The 26324-nt window shown below is 28.9% G+C and overlaps 1 protein-coding gene across 1 annotated transcript in view; it reads right to left on the minus strand.

Annotated features, from left to right (window-relative positions):
- The window catches only part of LOC129987975 (neurocalcin homolog), an 87684-nt gene extending 61360 nt beyond the window's left edge, over positions 1-26324 (minus strand). The window contains exon 1 of the mRNA XM_056096026.1: positions 26188-26324. The gene's annotated coding sequence lies outside the window, so the exon portion shown is untranslated. The remainder of the gene's footprint in view (positions 1-26187) is intronic.

The raw sequence follows: 26324 nt of genomic DNA on the forward strand, positions 1-26324 counted from the left end.
ATATATTTAATATGAGATACAGCTTTAAATTATCGCTTTTACATGTTTCTGAATGTACAGATCGACAGACAGTCAACTCGTCGTTGGATTTGGCTCAAAATTTGGTAGATGTCTACATTATAGATGTCATATCTGTGTATCTAATTTTATCTATCTAGCTCTCTTCATTTTGCCGAATACATACCACCGGACAGACGGACTCCCTCAGGACAGATTTTACTCAACATTTAATAGAAATCTACAAAACTGGTGTAAAGACAATCATTTAGCTCAAAGCGTTGTTGAGTTATCCTTTTCAGAGATAGCAGACAGAAAGATGGACGTTCATCAAAATGTGTTTTCTGAACTCGGGAAAGTTTAAAAATGTTGTTATTCGTCAAAATTCGGAGTTCGAATCGTTTGATGATTACTATACTTTGTCTATACTAAATATTCGAGAAAGTAAAAAAAAAAAAAACCTATTAATTTCTAATTAAATGAATGTTTAATTTTTGTGTTTTAAATTTTTGACAGTATTTTGACGACATATCTAAATAAGACGAAGAGGATGACTGTCAAATTGTGCAAAATATGGTTGAATTGGACCCAGTTGTTTAAGAGGAGATGCGAAAGATACAAACATAATGATTTATATTTGCATTAAGATTGCCTCCTATCAATACAAATTTTACTTTAAAATTAAAAATAATAAAATTTTTATCAACATTTGCAAAGATACGAAAATCTAAAAAAAATTGCTCGGTTGACCATAGCTTTATTAAAAATCCACCATAAATAAAAAAAGAAAAAAAAATCTTGCAAGATATCAACAGAATTACAAGCAATCAAAAGAAACATAAAAAGTTTTTACAATGAATTGCACTTATTCACACATGAATATTTTTTCACTGAAGCTTTTCATGGTCGAAAAACGCAGTGATTAGTGGACCGAATGATTGCAAGACATTTATCCCCGTTTAGTTACATAAACAGCATTCAAATAATCTACAAAAGATTTCACAGTAATTATTTTCTCCGCTGTTATAAATTAATATTTCATTCAGATACCCTGATGAGTTTGAAATGATGCAGCTAAAGAATTCATTATCTAATGCATGTGATATCCTTTACTTTTCTACTAAAATATATTTATGTGCTTTCAAAAGAAGATCGTCAAAATTACTTCCAGTAATCTGCGTAGACCAACCATGACATTCGTTGGCAAATATCCAGTATTGGTGCCTGTTTATCATAGATACATTGAATCTCTTAGAAAACGCCTCTGGCCTTCATTTATTCCTTTGTAATTCTTTAACAACTGGGAATGCACTCTTATCCATTTCCTTTCTTATTTAAACAAATATCTCATCTAATTTAACCATTTGCATTTTTATCTTTCTGTCCTCTTTCATATTCTTATAGAGAAATATAATAATTGTCAAAAAAAAAAAAAGAAATCGAACTCGAGATTTTGATGAATTTCCACATTTTACACCCCCGAGTTCTAAAAAAACATTTTTGGAAAATGTCCGCTAGTCTGCGATAAAGATAACTAAAAAAAAAACGCTTTGAGCTAGATAGTTGAAATTTGTATACGGTCTTGACAACAAATTCGTCGATTTCTATCAAAATTTTGAATAAAATCCGTTCAGGAGAAATCTATCTGTTTGGCTGTCTGAATATAAATTAAAACGATAATTACAAAACGAAGAGATCTAGATGGATAAAATTCGGTAGACAGATTTCACATCTATTATGTAGACATTTATCAAACTTTGAGCCAAATACAACAATAGGTGACCGTCTGTCGGTCTGTACTTTCAAATAGATGTAAACGCGATACCTCAAAAACGGAATTAAATATATGAAATTTGGTATGGAATTTTGTGAATATAAATGTGTTTTTTTTTGTTTTTTTTTTTTTGTAAAATTTTTGTTTTAATCGTTTTGAAAAACGCGTCTAAAACAAAATTCGACTTTCGTATACTACTAGCCGTATGCCAAGGATTAATCGCCAAAAAACTCGTCACGGATAACACAATAGATTCAGTAAAAATGCTAAATACACGCCAAAGGTAATATTTCGTAACTTTTATACGCCAATGCCATGTCTTGTATGGCATTGGCGTAGCTGGGATAACACTTTTATTAGAGAGGATGCGAGAATGTCTTGGGGAGCCCCCCCCCCCCCACGACGGATAACTTAGACAGAAGTCATATATTATGTCACTAACCGTTACATTTCAATTCCAAGTGGAAGATCAAAGACCTTCGAGTTTTAAGTGCTTCTCTACCCCCCCCCCTCAAGCGTCTTAACATTTGTGACAATATGGTGTGGTTTCAGTTTAACTCCGTCATAAATTAGAGATGACTGCATATGTAAGTAGGAAACAATCCATTTCCTGCTGGCGGATCTTACCTAAAATTTGATACAGACACACAATAAAGGTGTAGTACCAAATGCAAGTTCGTTACATTCCCGAGACATCAATTTTACATACAGTGGTGGCCAAAAGTGTAGACATTTTTTGAAAGTTTCATGTTTTTCAACTTTGCGTGCTTGTAGAATATATTAATTTTCACTTAAATGCAAATGTTTATATATCAAATTGAAGGTAATTTAATGTAAAATTTAAGAAAAAAAGTAGAATTACAATATCTGTATTAGAAAAAAAGTTACGCTCATTTTAGTAGAACAAGCAAACTCAAATCGTTTTGAATAATGACATGTTTTGTAATAAAAGCGTACTTGCCAATCACAAACACTGTTTTGAGGACCCATCAAATGTCTGTAACTATAGTTTAGGTTATTTGGTATGTAAAATAGTTATTGTTGTGGAAATATTTTCCGGAATGATGCATACAAGTACAATTAAATAGAGTATTGCTGTTTTTGAATATTTTAAGTCCTTTTTTCTAATTAAACTAATTTTAAACAATGTCACCAACAAGAACTGATTGGACATCTACAAAAAGAAGCCGAATTGTCATATTGAGAGAAATTGTCCTCTCTTATGCTGAAATTGCAAGACAAGTTGGTGGTTCAGTGACTTGTTCTGGTGTACGAAAGTTCTGTTTACGTTATGAAAAAACGAAATCAGTGGAAAATAAGGCCACTTCAGGCCGAAAAAAAATGCACAAGTGCTACTGCCGATAGAAAATTTAAACGGCTGTGCCTTCAAGATAGAAAAATTTCATCAGATGCCATTAGATGTGAAATGAATGCAGCGGGTATTGCAGTAGGTTCAAGAACAATAAGAAAAAGGTTCTCAGAATTTAGACTACAAGCTAGAATTTCAAGAAAAAATTCATATTTAAATCAAAAGCAACGCGGAAAACGAGTTAAGTGGGCAAAAAAACACATTAAATGGTCAGAAAATCAATGGAAGCAAGTAATCTGGAGCGATGAGACTAAAATATCGCTCTTTGGTAGTGATGGTAGAAAATACGTGAGACGTAGAGTAGGTGAAGCGCTTCATCTTGATTGCATTGAAGCAACTATAAAAACAACAACAAATGCCATGATTTGTGCATGTATGTCTGCAGATGGTGTGGGCCGAATTCAAGTGATTGATGGCATCCTGAATGCCAAAAAATACATCGAAACTGTCCTGGAACCAAAATTGATACCTTCCATCAGGGATTTCTTCCCCAACAAAGCACCATTTATTTTTCAGCAGGATTCAGCTCCATGCCATACACCAAAAGTATGCAAAGCATGGTTTCAAAATAAAGGCATAGATGTATTACCACGGCCAGGAAACAGCCCTGATCTCAATCCAATTGAAAATTTGTGGCGACGTTTGAAAATTCTTGTACGAAAAAAACGTCCATCCAATAAAAGACAACTTATTGAATCTATAAGTGATTCTTGGCACCATATGATTACGAAAGATAACTCCAAACACTCGTTCACTCGATGAAAAGACGCTGTGAAGCTGTCTTAAAAAATAAGGGTTATCCTACTAAGTATTGGTTGTGTAAGTATCACTTTAAAAAAATGCAATTCTAAGATAGATCTTATTAAAATGAACGTAACTTTTTTTTGTAATACAGATATTGTAATATTGTTTTTTTTTATTAAATTCTACATTAAATTACCTTCAATTTGATATACAAACATTTGTATTTAAGTAAAAATTAATATATTCTACAAGCACGCAAAGTTGAAAAACATGAAACTTTCATAAAATGTCCACACTTTTGGCCATCACTGTATATATGGACAAACAGACATAATTTACCCCCTTTTTTCCCAGGACGTTTAAAGTTTTAAAGCATCTAGAATCATCAAATGAAAAAATTTTAGTTATTTTTTTTTACATTTCTCTCCATCCCCTCCCCTTTTAAACAATTACACTTTTTTCTTTATAGAGTGAAGAGAGACAGAAGTGAAGAGAAAATTTTAAAACAGAATATATCAAATTCGGGGAACAAAATGGAAAAGGCGCGGATTAACAGTTCTTCATACTTTTATTCATTATTGTTCTTTTAAATAAACAGAGGACCAGGACTTTAAACAAAGGAACGTTTAATGCAGTGGTGATCTTAGTAATGCTAATGTCCACTTTCAAAATAACAGTTTGGATTGGCCTTTATCACTGGACCATGATCAGACGACGAGTATAAATCTTGAAGCAGAACACCCTGCTCCAAATTTCAATACTACACTAAGGAGATCACATTTGATTCTTTTTAGAATGAACGAGCTGCAGTTCCGTACACATCGAGGATTCTCTGTGAGCTCGGGTCTCAAACAACCCTTGGTTGGAAGAAAAAAACGGTCACCCGATTACTGAAGTTAAAATGGAAATGAGGTAGTTGAAATAAAAATATTTCTGGAATAAAAAAAAAAAATTAAACAAGAACGAAGGATTAAAAACTTTTCAGAAACATTTAAGGACTATTTAGAAAGAAATTTCACAATGAGAAAAATGTTTGAATAAAGTTCTGAGCTCAAATTTGTATTCTATTATTACTATTTGTAAAAAAAAAAAAAAAAAAAAAAAAAAAAAATATTCACCTGGTTTTACTCAATTATCAGTTTACCTTTTCAATTTCAAAACAACAGTTGGGCGAAATATTGTTTTGCCGTAATATTAGATTTTTTGTGAACAAAAATATTAACAGTTTTTCTACTTTTTATTTCTTAAATTTAAGAAAAGCGCAATAGCGTATTACGCAATTACTGTAAAATAATTATTATTTCAATCACAACAATAAATCTGAAATATTCTATTGCTCCATTTACAAATAAATAAACCAATTTATTTTATATCACAGAATTGTAAAGACGGTTTTGAATTTTCATTTTACTTTCCAGAAAATGAATGAAAATATTCGTAAGCCCTTAGAGAAACTTGCTCATGAATAATACTAATAGGATATGATATCTTAATATACAGTAGACTCCCGTTTATCCGCGCCTGCCGCACTAATTTTTTTTTTTTTTTTTTTTTTTTTTGCTTTTAAGCAAAGAGAAAATGCTTCCAAAGCAAGAAGCAAACACAAATGTCTGATTTCTTCAAAAAGGTGTCGTTTTACAGTTATGCTTTTGTAATTACATAATACATCACAGTATTAAGACAGTACATATGTATTAATTTTTCTGTGTATCCTTGACGCCTCTCGTAAGTACAAAGCACTTTTCTGTTTTCATTAACAAAATGCATTTTAGGTTAGTTTTGAGTGATATACTAAAATATTAAGCGTTAGTTAAACATTTCCTGCTGTTTATTTTACGTTTTATTGTACATAAAACGATGTTTCAATGTTGGAATGACTGTTTTCTCTTTTGTTATACCCTTTTTTAGCTTTTTTCGGATTATCCGCGATTTTTGTTATCCGCGGCGGCCGCGCCACCCAATTCCGCGGATAATCGGGAGTGTACTGTATATATATAAATCTTTGTGGCTATATATATGCACCTATGTATGCAGTCCCTCATCTTCTAAAGGATTCGGCTGATTCCAACCAAACTTTGCACATTTATATTTTAAGGCAAAAGAAAAAAACATTCACATTTTTTCAAAGCGCAACATTTAATTAAATATTCAATTAATTAGAAGATTAACAGAAAGTTTGACGTTTTTCAGCAGTGATTTCGAAGCAAATAATCTTACACAAAATATTTTAATATTCTCTTAAATTTCTAAATTTTATCATCCATATCAATTCCATTTTCATACAATATTTCATTCAACTGTTATATTAACTGAAAAAAAAAAGTAAGTTTTAAAAAGAATACATTGTAACGAATTAAAGTCAATGCGCGTCGACAACTATTTGTTTCATTTAAAAGCAAACATAAGTCAATCGCTCAAACGAAGCAAGGAAGGAAAACAAACTGCTCGCGAACAAGCGAAACAGATGTAGGCTGACTGCAGCAGTTTCAGGTAATGAGAAATGAACCCATAGCTTGCCTCTTTTACATAAGAAACTTCGGAGAAAATTATTTGAAAAAATAAATAAATAAAAATCATCATAAAATTCAAAAAATTATCGTTTTAATGATAGCAATTTCTTTTTTATAGAATTTTTCTTTCAACTGTTACTTTTTTTTTTCAGTTAATATAAGTTTTAAAAAGAATACATTGTAACGAATTAAAGTCAATGCGCGTCGACAACTATTTGTTTCATTTAAAAGCAAACATAAGTCAATCGCTCAAACGAAGCAAGGAAGGAAAACAAACTGCTCGCGAACAAGCGAAACAGATGTAGGCTGACTGCAGCAGTTTCAGGTAATGAGAAATGAACCCATAGCTTGCCTCTTTTACATAAGAAACTTCGGAGAAAATTATTTCAAAAAATAAATAAATAAAAATCATCATAAAATTCAAAAAATTATCGTTTTAATGATAGCAATTTCTTTTTTATAGAATTTTTCTTTCAACTGTTATTAATCTTTTAGTGTTATCAATTATTAATCGTTAGCAAAATTGTTGCAGATTTTGAAACAATATTTGTAGACACTCCTTTGTTGGACAATGTTAAGATTTTGAACTACTCTATTATTATTATTTTTTTTAATTTCTCTTTTATTTTATACATATCTTTTGACAACAGTTTAAATGGTATTGAATTAGTGATTTAAGTTGTCCAAAAGCAACTATAAATCAATTGGTCAAACGAAGGCAGAAAATGTAATGTTTTTACCAGAAAATAAAAAAAGATATTCAATGACAACCGCAGTTTTAGTTTATCAAGAATAATCAAAACTTAATCTGTTTTCTATAGAAAGAGAGAATTATCTCAGAAAAAAAAAAAAAAAAAAAAGGAGAAAATTATCTCAGATAATATACTTTTATACCATCTTAGAATTCATAATTTTATCTTTTTAAGATATCAGTTTGATTTCTGTAATTTTATAAATCAACATTATTTTATTTTTCAATTTAGCGCAGACGACTCTGAAGCAGAACAATTTATAGGTACTATCGTGCTAAGCAACATTAAGATTTTAACATGATTTTTTAAATTACTTTTTTTTGTTAATACTTATATGTCGATAATATTTTTTGTTTGCTTTAATCATATTTATCAATAATAAACGCAATATATTAATGAATTAAGGAACATAACAAAATGAGAACTTATTAGAAAACCAGATTAGACTTAACGAATCTCGACACATTCTCGTTTACTTTTGAATATCAACAGAACACAATTTTAAGGTAATGTAATCATTTAAAAATGGCTTTCAAGAACAAACTTTTATTAAAATAAATATTTAATGCTTAGATCACGAACAGCACATAAAGTAAAAGCTACCTGAAGTTTCTTCTCTCGACTTTCCCGTTTTGCGTTTAGTTTCGTAGTTCACAAGGGAAAATTGAATACGCCATTTGGCCATTTCCCCTTTCAATCTTGCCTGGATTCGATACATATATACACCATCAGTGTTAACATCACACACCAAATTTCATTTATCTACTCAGTTATGTTTTTGAAATGTCTTGTTCACAGATAGATCCGACACACAATGAAAACAGCTCTCCTAACCTTCTCGCATATATTGTCACAAAGATATTATCCCAGAGAACGCCCTGCATAGTATTGGCGTACAATAGTTACGAAATATTGACCTTTAGCGTGAATTTAGTATTTTTACTGATTCTACGCGTCATCCTTGGCGAGTTATTTGACGATTAAGCTCTCGCATGCGGTTAATAATATCCGGAAATCGAATTTGTGTTTTAGATGCGTTTTTTCCAAATGACTGAAACCAAAATTTAACACAACTACATGTGTAGTTACAAAATCGCATACCAAGTTTGATATATTTAAGTCATTGCGCCTTCGAGTTAATGATTATATGTTTCTAAATATTTAGATAAGTAGACAGTCAATCCCTTGTTGCATACGCTCAAAATTTGGTAGATGTCAGGACTACAGATGTTAATTTTGTGTCGAATTTTATCTATCTAGCTCTCTTTGTCTTGTAATGGTCGTATTAAACTATTACAAGACAAAGAGAGCTAACAGCTTGTCAGACAGACTTTGATTCTAAGCGGATTTTTGAAAAAATCCACTTAATTGATAAATTTTTTTTTTAATCTACATTCAAAATTTGATAGAAATCTACAAATTTGGTATAAGCATCGAATACCAAATTTTCTTCCGTCTATATGAAAGCGTTTCTGAGTTATCTTTGTCACAGACAGATAAACGCACATTTCCCAAAAAATGTGTTTTTTCGAATTCAGGGTAAAGATTCGACTTCATCTCATGTTCCAATTTTTTGACGGTTTTTATAGTTTCTCTATACTACGCATGAAAGAAAGAAATATGTCTTTTCAAACTCGGGGAAATTTAATCCATTGGCTGCCGCGTGACTTGCCTGTGATACACATCTGCAATCTAATTAGCCCACACCTACAATCTAATTGGATGACGCCATCTTTACTATAGTTAAGTGGTAGCAAAGAATCGAATGTATATGATACGAATCATAAGGTGTAAACCACGGTGACGAACATATTAAACCGCTGATATTCACAAATGGCTAGAGGTCAAATTTTTAAAAAAACAATAACAATATTTTTTTCTGCGTCATTTTCCACAAATATACTCTTTCATTTTGTTTATAAAATACAAACAAAAGATAAAGGTATCGGTTTGTTATATTTATGTTTCAAAACAAAACTATCCTACCATTTTTTAAGGTCATTTATAAATAGCTCTTAATACACCTGCAATCTATTAAAAGGCGGAGGCACTGGGTCAAATTCACTGACGGAAACCGATCCTCAGCTCGTAAATGTCAGCCCAGAGCTCTATTATATGAAGGCCTGAAAAGTTGAATGAAAGAAGTATTCGCACCGACCTTCTGTCGTCAACGGAATTCAATGAGCTCGTTAAAAAAGAAGTGACAGACGTCAGTGGCACGTGGCAGGTTTAAAATGCGTCACAATGTGCCTCCTCATCATTCACAACGAGCTGCGTTCACTTCGATCGTCCTTTGAAAAGCAAAAAGAATCATTCGGATTATTTCCCACTTTTCTTTAAAAAGACGCCTTATTAAAGAAAAGTGTTTACAAGCTAGGTGATAAGTTCCAAGAGAAATAGTCGCCTTTTACGACCAGCTTGTTCGTCCAAATTATTTCCTTTTTGAGCTCGTTTTAAAAAACAATTCACCTTATTTAACAATATCTAAAAATCATGAATTTAATTAAATATGTCAAAACAAATTATAACACGCTCAAATTAAAAAGTGTATATAGTATCCAATAAAAACGGAAGTGAAAAACGTTTTTAAATCTTAACAGCGGCAAAGCACGAAATTGAATATCTTAACGGATGATTTTGAATTTCATGGTATTAAAAATTAAGTGCTACATATCGTGCATCAGAAAAAAAAATAATAAAGAAAACATTACACAGAAATGGAATTTGATATCACTAAAACGGTAATTTTTTGAGTTAAGATAATGCAAAAATCATTTTTGTGAGATAATAGTTTTGGAAGATATGACCATCAATTTCCACAGAGCGATTGCTTATATGTAAATGGTCAAGTCTACTTTCGCGCTCAATCAAACTTTGCTTGCCGCCTATTTCTTTTCAATCTTTTTCCTTTTGAGAGAATAAAGTTTTTAGTGAGTCTCACGCAGAGCATTTCTAATAATACTTTTCACCTTCATTAATTAGCGGAAAGTTGAATATCGTTTTACATATAGCATTTTATATGAATAGAAGATCAATTAACATGAAATTTCGATTGTTTTAGACCAGTGATGGACAGACTTTTCTAGGTTACGGGCTACTTCTAATTTTTTCAAGGTGTTGCGGTCCATTTAGTGGCGTAGGTTTACAATATTTATTACAACTTAATAATAAATACGGAATATGTTCTTACTTACATAACTACAGACATAATAATAATGGCAAGATACAAAACAACAATAATAGCCTCAAATATAATACTATCAAATGCGATTTATATCACACAGTTCAAAACACATTAAAGAATAAATCATTTTCATCTAAAGTTAGTTCTAGTTGTTATAGTTAGTAGAAAACTAAGTTTGCTCATTTTCTGCCAATCTTGAATATCTCGGTATGTAATAACTAACTGCTACATTTGCACTGGACTCTAAGTGGTCGTCAGTGAGACAGGAACGATATGTTGCCTTATTTATATTCATGGTTGAAAATGCCAATTCACCAGATAATAGAGTCAAAGAACGATGTTAAATGATATGCAACTTTTTTTAAAAAATTAGGATACTTCACTTCAACCATTAAATTCCAAAAGTTATTCTTACAAGCGGAGGGCACGAGGTTGAAAATTCAGTTCGGGATGAGATTTAGTATAATGATATAGTATGCATTTAGAATATTCCTTCACGAAAATATTAAAGCGCAACAGCCAGTCAATTTCGAGAAAATGGCCCTGAAACCTTCTACACAGTTTATATACTAATAATGTGTCGCCGTTGCCGTGGCGCCAATAGTATAGTAGTTAAGACACTGGCATAGCAAACAGGAGACCCGAGTTCGAACCTGCCCTAGCATTTTTTTTTACTAGCTATTTAAATTAAATTAATTGTAATCTAGGAATTAAGGGAATAAATATTTATTTTTGCATAAAAAATGAAAAAACTTAAATTGTAAAATTAATTTGAAATAAATTAGAAAAAAAAAGTTAAAAATGCTAGCTTAGGATTGAACTCGGGTCTCCTGTTTGTTATGCCAGTGTCTTAACCACTATACTATTCGCTAAACGGCAACGGCGACACATTATTAGTATATAAGCTATGCCGAAAATTTCAGGGCCATTTTCTCAAAATTGACTGGTTATTGCGCTTTAATATTTTCATGAGTGAACATTCTAAATGTATACTACCTTTAAACTAAATCTCATCCCGAACTTAATTTTCAACCTCGTGCCTTCCCCTAGTTAGGTTTTGAATTACGTGCTTTAAAAGTTATGTTATTTTGAAAGATAAAAATTTCTTTTTCCTATATAGATATAATATTCCATACATATGTTTCTTTTAGTGTGCGCGTCTTAGGTCTTAGTAAAGGCGGTCACGCCAAAATGTCTTGGTGGTCCATCGGTTGATCGCGATCGACTTAATGCTCATCCCTGTTTTAGAATACGAAATTGTTGCTGGTAGACAAATAATCGATAAAACATTTTAATTTCATCATTCAGAATGCCATTGTGAATAACTGAGACACTTTCATTTATTAAGAAATTGATAAAACAGATCAATCTTTAGGGAAGACCAGCCATTAGATCTTAAGGTATTTATTTGATTATGAATTCTCTATGACTTCAGCAATTGGAAAGTTCACCCCTGATATTTTTTTTTCTAAGGTAATGTGAAATTTTAAAAAAAGCTCTGGATGAATTATATTTCGAAAAATGTTCCTAATACCATTCTTTTTTTTAGAAAAATATATTTAAGAAATCTGAATTTATGCATAATGATTCATCTACTCTGGCTGAAATGAAGAAATCTAACTCACGCGAAACCATGGACGTAGTCTCTTCGAAGCTTCATCGTATATTCCATAAATAAAGGTATAATGCCCCCCTCCCCGCTTCAATAAGAAATGTGAACACAGGATAATATCCACACTTCTTATGGGAGGTTGGTAATTCGTGTCGAGCGAATCATGAGTGCTATTTCAGAGCCTCACACATTAAGCGTTCCACGCTTTGCAATATAGCGAAGGAAATAAAGTATAGATTTTGGATGTCATTTTTTTTTCGACCGAATGAAAACAAAATTTGATACATGATTACTGTTTTATTAACAAGACAACAAACCAAATTTCATGTATCTAAATTGCTGCTTTTTTGAACTATATACATGAGAATGTATAGATGGACTGACGGCGAGCCCTTTGCAGATTTCAATCAAAATTTCACAACGACCTAAGCTTTATAATTTTAGTAAAATTCATCATTCCAATTCCAAATTGTGTTTATTCAGATTGCTGCATTTTTCATTATAAATTTTGCATGCGTAAAAAGTAAAGACCGACCGACGGCCAATCCTTAGATAGATTTAATTTGAAATTTGATAAGAATTAGATGTAAAAAGGTACTCATTTTCATTTGTCTAAGCTATAACATTTTTTAGTTATCACGATTACATTTTGTTAAGGGCCGGGATAGCCTGGTTGGTAGGGCGGTTGGATTCGCGTCCCTTGGGTTGCGAGTTCGAACCCCGCCGGCCGAAGACTCCTCGTGTGTCTGTGTGGTGGCTGGAGCACGCATAAATCTGTCGTGGTCACAAAGACCTACATGTCGAGAGCAATACCACTAGGGGTACTGGATCAGGGCTGATCGTTCTCTGATTCAGGTCTAAATTACGCTCTGTGGATGAATGAATGAAATGCATGAATGAAGTCCGCTCCGCAAAAAGGGTTGTGACGTACATGTAGTTAAATCGTACTCTTGGCCCTAGATGGCGCTACTGAAAAACAGGAGACGCACCCTTGGCTTAAAATCACCGACTTCTAAAGTCAGTGGACTTATCTATGACAAGTGCCATTAGAAACAACAGCATTTTGTTAAAGCATAGACCGATAAACGGTCAATCTCTTTACAGATTTAGTTCCAATTTTAATGAATATCTACACTTTCAATTATAAAAAGTTGTGTATCAAATTCTATCTATTTAGTTCTCTTCTTTCAGCAATTACTGAATTAACATATTCGGTCTGCCTCAGCCCGGTGAGACGTACTTCTGAATAGATTTCGCACCAAGTTTGACAGAAATCTATAAATTTAGTATAAAGACAACATACCTCATTCCATCTGTTTGAGTCTAAGCGTTTTTGAGTTATCGTGTTCTCAGACAGATGAAATTTCAAAAAGATGTTTTTCGGATTCAGGGTGGTCTAAAAAATGGAGATTCGCAAGAGTCTCGAATTCGAATATTTTTGACAATTACAATATTTTTTCTTTGTGTACAAGAAAATAAAAAAAATGGTGAACTTCTTTTCCTTTTACCTTCGTCTCTCTCTCTTTTTAACGAAACATTGAAGAATAATACGATTTTGTAAAAATTTAAAACATGCAGATGATAGGATTTCTGGCAAATTGAAATAAAAAAGTCTTATACTCTTTACCCATAAAAACCCGTAGGGTTGTTCCCAAGGTACGAGCTTTTCGAGCCGATACAAAATCGATACTGCATTATTCTAAATCTTCTTAAACAGAAAAAAGGACGGGGACATCCAAATGGAATGCAATTCCATTTCAAGTTCAATGGCTTAAATTCGATTTCTACCGGATTTCAAATCCAGTGTTTTCTGAAATGTTACACAAGATTTGATTTGATTTTGATGTGTGAGCCTTTCCACGACAAAGCTTTCCTCAATACATGTATATTATTTAACTAGCAGCCTTTGACGACCAACTGGTCAATCTGAAATATTGATTGTCTTTACTTTTAATTAAAATCTCTTTTTCACTCATGGTTCCTTCCATGAAGTGTTCTGAAACTTCAAATTGAGATAGGGATTTAAAAAAGGGTTATTTAAGTAATCTCACACCCGCTCTGTTATTCTTTTTAAGAATGAATCATTTTAATGAAGTGAAGTCGCATTCCATTATCCAACAACTATTTGCACGTTTTTTATTTCTAATGTTCAACATCAACTGGTACCACGAATTCCACATATATTTTGTAACTACATTAAACAGATTGTTAATAAAAGAAACATGCCGCTATAAAATTAAAGAATAAAAAGTACAATATTCAATACTATAGATTTATTTCCTAGTATATTTATATCATGGTAAGCTTTGTTTATAGATAACCTACAAAACGAAAATAATTTTAAAAAATCATTACGACATTCTTAAAGAATACGAAAATGTAAACTGATTATTCCTTCAATAGTTTTTAACAATGGAAAAAGCAAGTGATTAAATATTTGAATAAATAATGAAAGCTATTCGAATTGGATTCCAAAGTAAAATAAATTTCGCAAATTAAAAATATTTCATAAAAATCGCGAAAAAATAGTACAACTACTTTGGTTTCATTGAACAAAAAGTAAAAATCATTTTCGCGCAACATTATTTTTGGAAGTTATAAGGGGGGGGGACGTCTAGTTTTGCTTTTTTAAAATTAATTAATTTTTTTTTTAAAATCACCGCGGGTTTCACATTTCTATCTTCCAAAGAATAATTGCACCGAATCCGATATTTAAAGGTAAAACAATCTGCCCTTTAAAATGCCACCATAATTTTCTTTCTCTTTAACGAATAGAAGCCATTTGAGCAATATCTTTAAAATAAATGCTTAGTAACCAACAGCTATATTTTCAATATTAAAAAAAATCTCATCCAACTGTAATCATGTTTTGCACTCAGTTGTGTTTGTGTGTATGTTTCAGCGTACATCATCCTTTTTTTCTGATCCGAATTATATAATAAGCAACAAAATCTTAATTTTACAATTTACAGAGCAATGCAGCAAGCACATGGGATTTTAAGTTTTTAAATTTTATCCTGGTGCATTTCTCTACGAAGAAATATTTATGATCTAGTTTTTTCTGAAGGGACGAGATTAACCCAAAAGGCAAAATGGAGGAAATCCAGAAATGTGACACGACACAACGCACGATAGAAAAAGATGCAGAAATTCTGAATTAAATAGTTAATGTACAGAGAAAAATGATCAAAACTATAGTTCAACTGGCTTTTATATTCATTTTAAAATATTTATAAAAGTAAGAAATCCATAGCATATGATTTCCCTCCAAACACTTTAATAAGTGTACTGTCAGGACAAATTTAAATTGTATGTCTATGGGATAAAAAATATGAGGGGAAAGCTTGTACTTTAGTATATTTTAGTAAACATTTCTGTAATGCTCAATGAACCTTTGAGGCATATTTCGAACACATTACTGCCTTTTTCGGTTTTTATCGGCATGACTCGATGGAGTTTCAAGGTTAACTTTAGAACATCAGTCACACTGGCGCAAACAGCTTCCTTTTGTGCACAAGATACAGATGTTGCAGAAATTTCTGATACCTGGTACTTTATTTTTTCGGATGAATATTTCTCTGCAGTTTCATAGCTTTGTCAGATAGGGTGTAGAGGGAAGCGCATCAAGAAAGGAAGAACTTCAGTTTTCTCTAAGAGGTAAAAAGGTTCCTACCGTGTGATAAACTGCTGAAATTTTTCTTTTATTTTAAAAAAGCGGAAAAACGCGGCAATATCACATCCCTGTTTCTGATCGCTATTCAGGAATCATTCACAGGTGGGACGGAACCTGCATTGACAAACTTGGACCAGGACTTTTATAAAATTCTATTAGACACTTCCGAATATGCAGTTTACACAATCATCATGAGTTCCAATATTAGACAATTTTACTTAATAGTAAGTATTGAAATATATTACTGGGTTGGAAAAAAGACTAGGAAAAAGGATCTAAGTTTTGCTGATTTAGGAAGTTTCAAAGGTAAGCACGGTAAAATAAGAGGACATTTTTTTTTTTTTTTTTAAATTAAAAATGTTTAAAAATCAATTTCACAGAATAGAAATTTTAGGAGTTATAGCGAAAAGCAAAAATTTCGCTTAGTTTTAAATTGAAATTTCAAAAAAAAAAAAAAAAGGCGACGAGTTGCACATTTTCATTTTTTAAAGCACATTATTGTTAAGTCCGATGGCTCTAAATCAAACGCAGTACCTTGTAGATATAATCTCCTTTATTATTAGTAGGGATTATTCTCAAATAACTGATTCAAAATTTCTCTTTCTAGTTCAAAAATTAAAACAAAATTTATGAACTTATTGTAATCTAAATATTACAAAAACTTAATATTAACAATAAGCTCAAAAACCGACAGCATTTATTTATTATCATGTGACAACATGAAGTTGTTTTGGTTAGGGGGTTTTGAAGCTCGAAATCGCGTAGACAATGAATATTGATCTCGAAATCGCGTAAGCAATGAATAAAGTATAAATGGCAATTTTCAACATCATCATCTTTTAATCACATATATTTTTTTTTTATCTTCTTTTACCAGTATTGCTTTATTATTATGTATGCTTCTTTGAAAGCAGATGTGTTTTTAAAAGGTTCACCAGCCAATTATGACATCATAGCTGTTATTTCATCTCAAAATCAGTCGAACTCCAAAACTTTGTTTGCCAACTAGAAAAAATGAAAATGAAAGTTTAAAAAAAAATGAATATATATTATATATATATATATATATATATATATATATATATATATATATATATATAGAGAGAGAGAGAGAGAGAGAGAGAGAGAAAGAGACCGATATAGAAGTCTTGTGATTGTTTCAAACCGGTTTAAACTGGTTAATGACTTAAATGAATTAAGACAAATAATGACTTAAAAATAACAATGTTCTCAAATGATGAAATTTGCGATCGTAGATTTCATTTAAATTTTAATTTTATATATGTTATTTGGATTAAGTAAGGTTTGATCTATACTTATAATAAAGCTCAATGTGTGTGTGTGGGCATTGGCGCTCTACAGACCAGACCGTTTGACCTAAGCTACCAAATTTGGTACACGCATAGCTTGGAGGTCAAGAATGTGCACATAGGGTCCCTTTTTTTTTAAATTTTTAATTAGAATTTTAAGTATTAATTCATAACCAACTTTCCCGCCAAAAAAATCTTCAATTCTCCACCGCCAAATGAGTAAGGCTTCAGTTTTTTTCCCCACGCTAATGAGGCTAGGCTTGAAATTTTTCGATCCATTATTTGAAACGATTCTGTTAATTTTCTTAATGTCTGGTGCATTTAAAATTAAACATTGCTAATGAATCGATCTTTCAGATTCATTTTGAAGTACTTTGGAATTAAAATAAAACAGAATAAAGGAAATTAAAAATTTCTAATCTGCATAGCGTTAGCCCAACTGGCGTAGAAAAATTCACGCATTTGCGTTACCATAACGCGTTGAAAATTCACGCATGCGCATTGTGTTCTGATTGTTGACAACTATTTTCAACGGCGGACTTCATTTAAATTATTTTTAGGTTAGTTGTATGCTTTTGTAATTAAATTGAATTTGTGTTAGTTATATATTTTTTGTATATGCTTATAGTTTAAAGAACATCGTTTTTAAGTAGTTTTTTTTTTTTAACCTGTTTTCGACCGATTATTTTAAACGATTATGTTTATTTTCTTAGTGTTTGATGCATTTAAAATGAAACATTATTAATGAATCGATCTGCTCATGATGAATCTGAGAAAACTTTGTTAACAAATTCTTGAGACATTACATAAATTGAAAAAGATATTCTTTAGTGTCCATAAGGCTTAAATGTTCAGTGACTCTGTTTTCAGTAATCATATAAAAAAATGCTTTGTTTCAGTAAAAAATATTATTATGTTAATTGCAGATTAATTCTTTCCATTTTAATTTAAAGCATAAATTCTAAGAGAGGTAACAAAATTAGAGAGATACATATTACGTTGTGAATGAAGGCCTTTATAATATTATGAGTGAATTATATGACTATCAAAATTTGAAGTTTTAATATATTTTGATGAATAATCTATTAAAGTTGGAATTATATAAAATATTTAATTATTAAAATTTTAACGAGCATTAAAAGATTGGCGAACCGGCTGGTCGCAAAAGGTGGGTAGTTTAAATAATAAAAAGTATCTATCTGCCTAAAAGGATGCCCTATAGATGATTCGCACAATTGATACAATGCGATAGTGGCTCCAACTTTCTTCATCCAAAACCACTTCTTCAATAAAAATTTTGTAATGGAGAAGAAAATTAGATTAATACGATCTTTCGGTGGGATTCCTACATTCCCCATACTTTAATCTATAGGTTTAAAAAAACTATTATAAAAATTATTCAAATTCCAAGAACATTACAATAAAATGTGACAAATTAGAAAAAGTATATCAAATACTGTGTGAAGAATTTAAAATAAATTCTATACATTGGCTTTTATAAAAGTGTAATAAATTTCGGCCGGCTTTTTTTCTGCAGAGAGAGTAGATTTCACTATTTTATTTTTCAGAACCTAACAGATAAATATAATAAATCTTTTTCTTTCTTAATTTAATTATCTCCTTAGTAATGATATAATTAATATAAGGAATATCTTGTATTACGCAAATATAAATTCATGAAATATTTGTTGGCATTAATTAAACTAATATTACTGTCATTCAAAGATCAATGAAACAACAATTCACTATATTATTACAAATATTTAATCTCTTCAGAAAGGATGTAATTAATACAAAAAAAAGTTTTAATATTAATAATAAAGGGATTTTAAAAAATAAGAATCATTATAATAATGATAAAAATTGCTTATAAAAACAAATTTGTTTTAATTGTTAAATTAGAGGATATATATAATCCTCTTTTCCTTTTATTCCCGCCATTTTTACCTTTAATTATAATAAACTGTTTTTTTAATGCTCGATTTGCACATTTTCAAATTAAAAGTATATATTTAAAAATTTTATAGTATAGAAAAAACTACAGGATATATAAAGGAATAAGTACTGAAAGAAATAAAAATCAAAGATATGTTTAATCCTAACCAAACAAGCAAGGGGATGGAGATTTGAAATAATTTTAATTCCAATGAATACTTTACAAAAAAAAAAAAAAAAGTATTATTCACCATAAGCTGATTGAGCACCTAAAAGAAAAGCAGACAAAATCAATTTACTTATTTCTCTATTATGTTTAATTATGATTTCTATAACTTTTCATAATAATTTTTTAAATCAAAGAATCAACAGTTGCATTTCAATAAGAAAGCTTAGTAAAAAAGCATTTTCATGCACATAATTTAAGAATATCAAAGTCTTGAAATAGCTAAACAATAGTTCAAAAATATTTGACATAACATTAATCTAATAGATTTCAAAGAAACTGATCAAGATTCAGAAAATATTTGAAGATAAATTTACTGCACGACAGAAGATTATGCCTTAGTATAGGAGCAGAAGAAACATGCAGTTGGATATAATATAGCAATTAAGACAATAAATGAATAAATTCATAGATAATCTGCTTTTATAACCACAACTGCTTATTTATGCTGTTGTTTTAACTTTAAGGTATCTCTTTATATGTACAAAAATTCTGGTTGGAAAAGTATCTTAAATATCACTATGGTCAGTATATCTATAAAAAGAATAAAAAAAACTCTACATCATATTTTTTAATGCATGAAAAAATTTAAAAGATTGAGCAATGGGATATGGTATAGTTAATTTAAATAAATTCAACCAGTTCAAATTAAAAGCTAAAGAGAAAAAAATCTGGAGATGTTCACAATAAGAATACTGGTTTATTTTACATGAAACAATTATTTTTTCATAACAATTCCACCGCCACCCCTCAATAAATAAATAACACAACAAATCTTTATAAAGATATTTATGTTATTCCATTGAACTGCCATATGAGAAAGATAATTACAAGATACATATTCATTTCATTCTAAATAAATAATTCTATTTTAATCAGAAAGTTTTTAAAGTTGTTATTCAAGTTAATAAATATGGGAATACTGTGGAAAACATTGATAGAAACTGCAATACTCCAGAAGGAGGGGAAAATCCTTGTTTTATTAATTTGTTCTTTATGGGATTAAGGAACAATTTTATTTTGAAAAAGTAATTCAATTTAACAACAAAAATAATTTTACTGATAATAACAAAAATGATGCTTTATTACAATAGGAGCCTAGCAAGTGTTTTAAACTTAGATTCCCTCCCCTCCCAAGCTTTAAAACAGAAGAATTAACATAAATCAGTTTGTTGAAATCTTAAGACTTGTTACATATCAGAATGTCTTGTCTTATCAGTCAGATAAGCATAATTTAGTTGAAAACATGATGGCACTTGAGTTTATCTTCACTGAACTGCATGGATAAAAGAAAAGATTGGATATTTTTAGGGGTTGACATAGATAAAGTAAATCTACAACTTTATGTGAAACCATCAATATTATATATATAAAAAAAGAATTATGTATTTGTGAAATAATATTTATTATTTCACTTCTAAAGTATACTAAAGTATTTTTAGTCAAAAAGACTTATGACTAAAGTATTATAATCATCTTCTAAAATTTTTTAAAATATAGAACAATTGGCCAATTTCTAAATTACCATATGATTTTTTGATAATCCAACAGAAAAAGAATAAATATTTGAATTAAATACATTCATTATGATAAAATATATTCATTAATTTTTATAGGCATTTAATAATATAAACAGATAAAAAATAACATGCAAATTCAAGATTTTGAAAAAAAAATTCATAATGTAAATGATTAAAATAAAATTTCAAAAATTAATTCAAGTGAATGCTCAATTAAACATAGCAAAAACAATGAATTAGCTGGTCGTAAAAAAAAAAAAAAAATGTTCCGAAAATTTATATTTCAAAAACCTCACATAACTTTATGTAAAAAGAAATTTGAAATTAAAATTCTGCATTTATAGAAAAAAAATTTTATGCATTATAAATAAAAAATCTATATTAAACAGGAACAAAATAATCTGAAATATTTAAATTGCAAATTATAAAAAGTGAAGATTAAAAAATCTGTTTTTAAAAAGCATGGTCTGGTGAATTTTAAAATAATTCTTAGAATGGTTATAAGATGCATATAACATTTCCCCCTCCTCCTCCAAAAAAAAAAACACTCTTTAAGCATAGCATCAACATCCTATCTATATTAATTGATTATCATATAATTCTGCCTAAGTCTCAACTACTTCCAGTAAAATTCATAAATAAAAGAAGGTAGAAAAATCAATCATTTTTAACATGTACATATTTATATAATAAAAGATACAGAACCTAAAAATGACGTAGTCAATAATTTCAATGCAATCTAAAAAAATTTCAGAATTTGCCCTACCAAGAATGATAGCCTTATTAATATAAAGTGTTTCAAATAGAATTTAAAAAAATGACAATTTATGAAATGTGCTTCATTTAATCAATAAATTAATAAATGATCACAGGTTTATAAAAAATTCAAAAATAAATAAATAAAATCACATAGTTTTCATTTTAAAATTCAACTATAATCCAATTTTTGATATGAAACTTTTTTTTTTTTTTTTTAAAGATTTACTGATGAACAGGCAATCTACAATTCTGTGATATAAGAATATTTCCTTATCATTATTTTTTATACAATAATATTTTATATTTATCTTTTAGAAATAGATTTGAATTCCATTTGATGACTTCAAACAGACTTTTAAAAATATAGGTTTAAAAAAATAGTATGGTAGTATTGAAAAAGCAATGAAAAAAAAATTGATGAAATCAGTAAAAATTTTAAAAAAATTAAAGAAACAGTAATTCTTTCAAAATACTTGGCAAACTCATAGAAATTTTAGGAAAAGAAAGATTTGTATTTATGTAAAAATTTTGGAGAACTTTAATTAGCAACAATCTGAATTACAAAATTTAAATACATACAAACATTTTGGGGTATTGTGTAAATTTTAAAAATGAAAAATAAAATAATTTCACAATGCAATTAAAAATACATTAAATAAAATATAATAAATATCAACCAGCCATCAAACTGAATGAAAATTATACAAATAATGAAAATTAATAATTATGATAAAAAAAGGTTTTGAGTAAAAAATATATATTTGAGGATGCAATTATTAGGACATCTAAAACTGTTTTATATGCCTCTCACCAAATAATAATAATGATTACAAAATTAATTTTTCTTAATATAGTAATTTTTAAGACCCAATTTCATGTTAATTTCAGCACAACATTTGCCAAGATACAACTTATCATATTTTGAATTTGAGATGCATTCAATTTAGTAACATTTAGTATAAATGCTAGAAATACTTGTTATATTGATACTTTTGATGTTTTTAGATGCAATTAATAGTATACATGTTGTTATAAATAACTACATTCAAGTTCTATTATTCACACATAATAAGAGCTGTTAGCAAAAACAGATATCAAAATACTTAATATGGCCTCTACACAATTTTCCATAAAATCTAATGTACCTAATAATTGTTAGGTACTCCAACAAATTTTTAAAAATCAAGTATGTAAGCATTTTCTGCAACTTATTCAACTGAAAATATTCATTAATATTTGTCTTTCTATTTTCATTGCACAACAATATTTTACGCTACAAATTTTCCAAATAATAAAATATACTCTATTGTCCTTTCGACAATAAGAACCAAAAACTTTCTTTAATTATATATTTGAGTTGCTAGTCATTCTTTGAAACAAATTGATATTTATTTAAGTGTTCCATACTTTTTTGTTAGCATGGCGCTAGCTAAAAATTTAATCATGAAAATGGGTGCTTTTGGAATAATGCCATCAGTCAAGATCGGAAGAGAATAAGGTTCCAGTCATAGAAGAGTATCAAATTTTTTTTCATCAAAAATAAATACAATGAGAGGATTTTAAATAGTCCAAAACAAGGATTCCCAAACTTTAAAACATTGTGATCCAATTTTCAAAGATGGATTTTACATTGAACCACTTCATCCTCAGTGCAATTGTTATTATCAATTTTGAACAAGGGGCACAAATTCTTTACAAAAGTTTTATGGCCCAAAGAGAATCTTCCATTATAGGAAAAACATATATTATTAAATACAATAAATTTTTACACAACTAACAATGAAACATTCTGAAATGTGCATGTAAATTAAATTGAATATTTATAGTGAAAAGGAGTTTTTGATTAGGAGGGCAAGTTTTAAGCAAACTCGAGTAGTCTGATCCTAACTTTTAGTGTATTTCTTTTTATCATAAAGCTTAATGAAGGTTTTAGGTCTCTCCACATATTTGAAGTTGTGGAAAGAGTTGTATGCATTCAAAATAACTTGTTTTTTAATGTTTATGTATTTCTTTCTATTATGTTTTTTTACTAATGGTTTAATGAAGATTTGAAATCTACGTCACATATTTGCAAGTTGCGGAAGGATAAAAATACTTTCAAGATTTATATGTAGCCCTCCAATAATCGATGAGAAATTTACCAGTTGTGAGTGACCTATAGTTTAAGAAACCCAGTTTTAAACATTTCCATTCTTCACTCTTAAAATTATTCTTTCTTTTCCCAGTGTATAAAAAAATAGTAATAAAATTTCTATGAGAACTTATTTTATGCATAACAATATACAAATTTTCAACCAGTATGTTTACATCAGGAATATTCACTTTTTAACAGAAATACTATAAAATTTAAAACAATAATTACTAAAGTCAATGTGAGCATTTGTATGTCATTTGTCATATTAACAGATTTTAATCTAGCAAGTTTCCCCACAAAATATCATGAAAGAAGGCAAAATACATGTCTGGAATATTTTTCACAAATTTTTTATAGTCAATATTCATTAAAATGATGAATTGCAAATAATAAATTACAAATAAAATAATGGATTGCAAATTTTTTATATATTCTATCCAATTAGTTGCTAATTTTTATAGATGTATGCATCAACTTAAAAAAAAAATCTTCTAGTATCCCATTTAAATTTCAGCTGCTTTCTTTAAGCCAGTTAGATTTTTAAATTTAATATTATCAAGTATCTATCCATGGTAATTATAAATCTAAACTTACAGTTACAATTTAATTTTTTAAAGTTATTTTTAAAAATATAAATTGCTAATACTAACAAAAAATAAAACTTCTCACTAAGTTTATATTAATATGCATTAAATTTTTTCATCACTTAAATCAGTAATTTTAAAAGCAATTAAGCTCAAATTTAAAAAAAAAAAAAGCCAAAATGAACATATTTTTGAATGTATATACTTTTAGAATTCATTATAATTTTACATATGAATAGCCATATGCTGATAATTAAAAAAAAAAAGTATATTAATATTTTGTTTAAAAATTATATTAAAAAATTTATCTTATTTTAAAGCAATCAAAATATAATATTTATTAAGGATTTTATCTGATTATCGTTTCAAATGCCAGAAACAGGTAGGTAATAAATATTATTAGATAACGAAACCATAAGCAAATTACCATGAGTAAGCAAGAAATGATCAAGAATTTACAAAATTTATTAAGTTGCATTTTTTGGAATATAATTATATAACATTATCTGGAATAATCAAGAGAAGTTTTATAAATTTAATGGAAGGAAATCATCACTTTTAACAATTTAAATAGTACAATAGCTGCAAAATTAAAAGTTAAAAAAGAAAATTTAATTAGAGATATGACTATAAAATGAAATCCTATTTCAAACATCAGATCATTCTCAAAAAATGAGCAGTATAGTCTTGTGTTGAAAACTTATTTAATCAGAGTGTGTGGTTTAATATAAAAAATCTTATTTTGCTAGAAATTGCCAAATATACTTGAAATTGATATAAATCTATTTTTTACTAATTGGAAGATAAAAAAAAATGTTTATAGACTCAAAATTATTTCAAAGTAAATACTAAAGATAAGTATGAAATTGATATATAAATTAAGCAGAAATGTAAATTCTTATATATATAATTCAGCATATTTAATTATTTAGAAAATAATCAATCACAATTTGAAAAAAAAAAAAAAATGTTAAATAAGTTTTTCATTATTATCTGTTGTCCAAAGACTTCCAAATTTTTAGTTATAGCCCTATGCTTCGATGAGACATTAAAGAAATTACGAAAAAAATTATTGCAATCCACAGAAAAATTAAAATTGCAAATTCTAAAATAATTAAAAATGCAAAATGAGTCAAACTTTAACATTAAAAAAAGAGAGAGAGCGAGAGAATACTATACAATCAATATTCAAAAATCATATATTTTTTATTTTAATGGAAAATATAAAACATTGTAGAGTGCCTAAAAACTTCATTACTTTATCAGCATATCAATATTATAACTTGCATTTCAATAAATGATACAAAATTCTAGTCACATTATAAATATCAATTATTAGAGAACATTAAAATAAATATCAGAATAATTACGTATCACATCAGTTTAATTTAAAATATTAAAAACAAAAATATAACTGGTTTAACTATAACTTCTTTATCAGAACAAGTAGCTATTAATATTGAAAAACACATATACCCCCACACAAAAAAACACATGCATTTTTAGAATAGACTTTGTCTATATTATTATAAACACTTTTAATGTTTCTTTCATAGATTTGATTCCTTTAAATGCATATTGAGTGCATTATCTAACTTAACTAACTTCAGGCTCATTAATTTTAAGTTTATGAATCGTTTTAAAATGAAATGTACAATTATAATGCCATAATTTAGTGGAAAAAAATAAATACGATCTTGGAATTTACGAAAAAAATTACGACATAACATATCAGCTATTCAAATAGCACTAATGTTAAATCAAAATTTGTATTAGAATGGAAAGCAATTAAATTATGAAACTTGAAGTATAAATATGGAAATATTTTTCGAAGCATTTTAATATACCATTTAACAAGCAACAAAGCGAAATTTTTATATTTAAAAGTTCATGTGAAAAACGAAAAATTTTGAGATCGTGTTTAATATACATTTCATAGGAGTCGAAGCAATCTTTACTAAATTTTATGACAGATGCATCATAAAAAAGAATCGATAGCCTGCTGTAAAGCCAGAGGAAAACGTCAGTGTTTACCGGAAGGAAGAAAGCTTTTACCGGTCAGTGATAAAACACAATGCAAATATAATAAATATTTGTCACATACCACTTTTTAATGATGCAAGAATAGTCAATCACAAGGAGATTTTTTTTTTAAAAAAAACTGTCACAAAAATATTATCGAACAAACAATTTCTCAAACTTCAAAATTTATAAAATAACTGGAGATACTTAACAAGAAAC

This window comes from Argiope bruennichi, chromosome 10 (genome assembly GCF_947563725.1).
Source record: "Argiope bruennichi chromosome 10, qqArgBrue1.1, whole genome shotgun sequence".
NCBI lineage: Eukaryota > Metazoa > Arthropoda > Arachnida > Araneae > Araneidae > Argiope > Argiope bruennichi.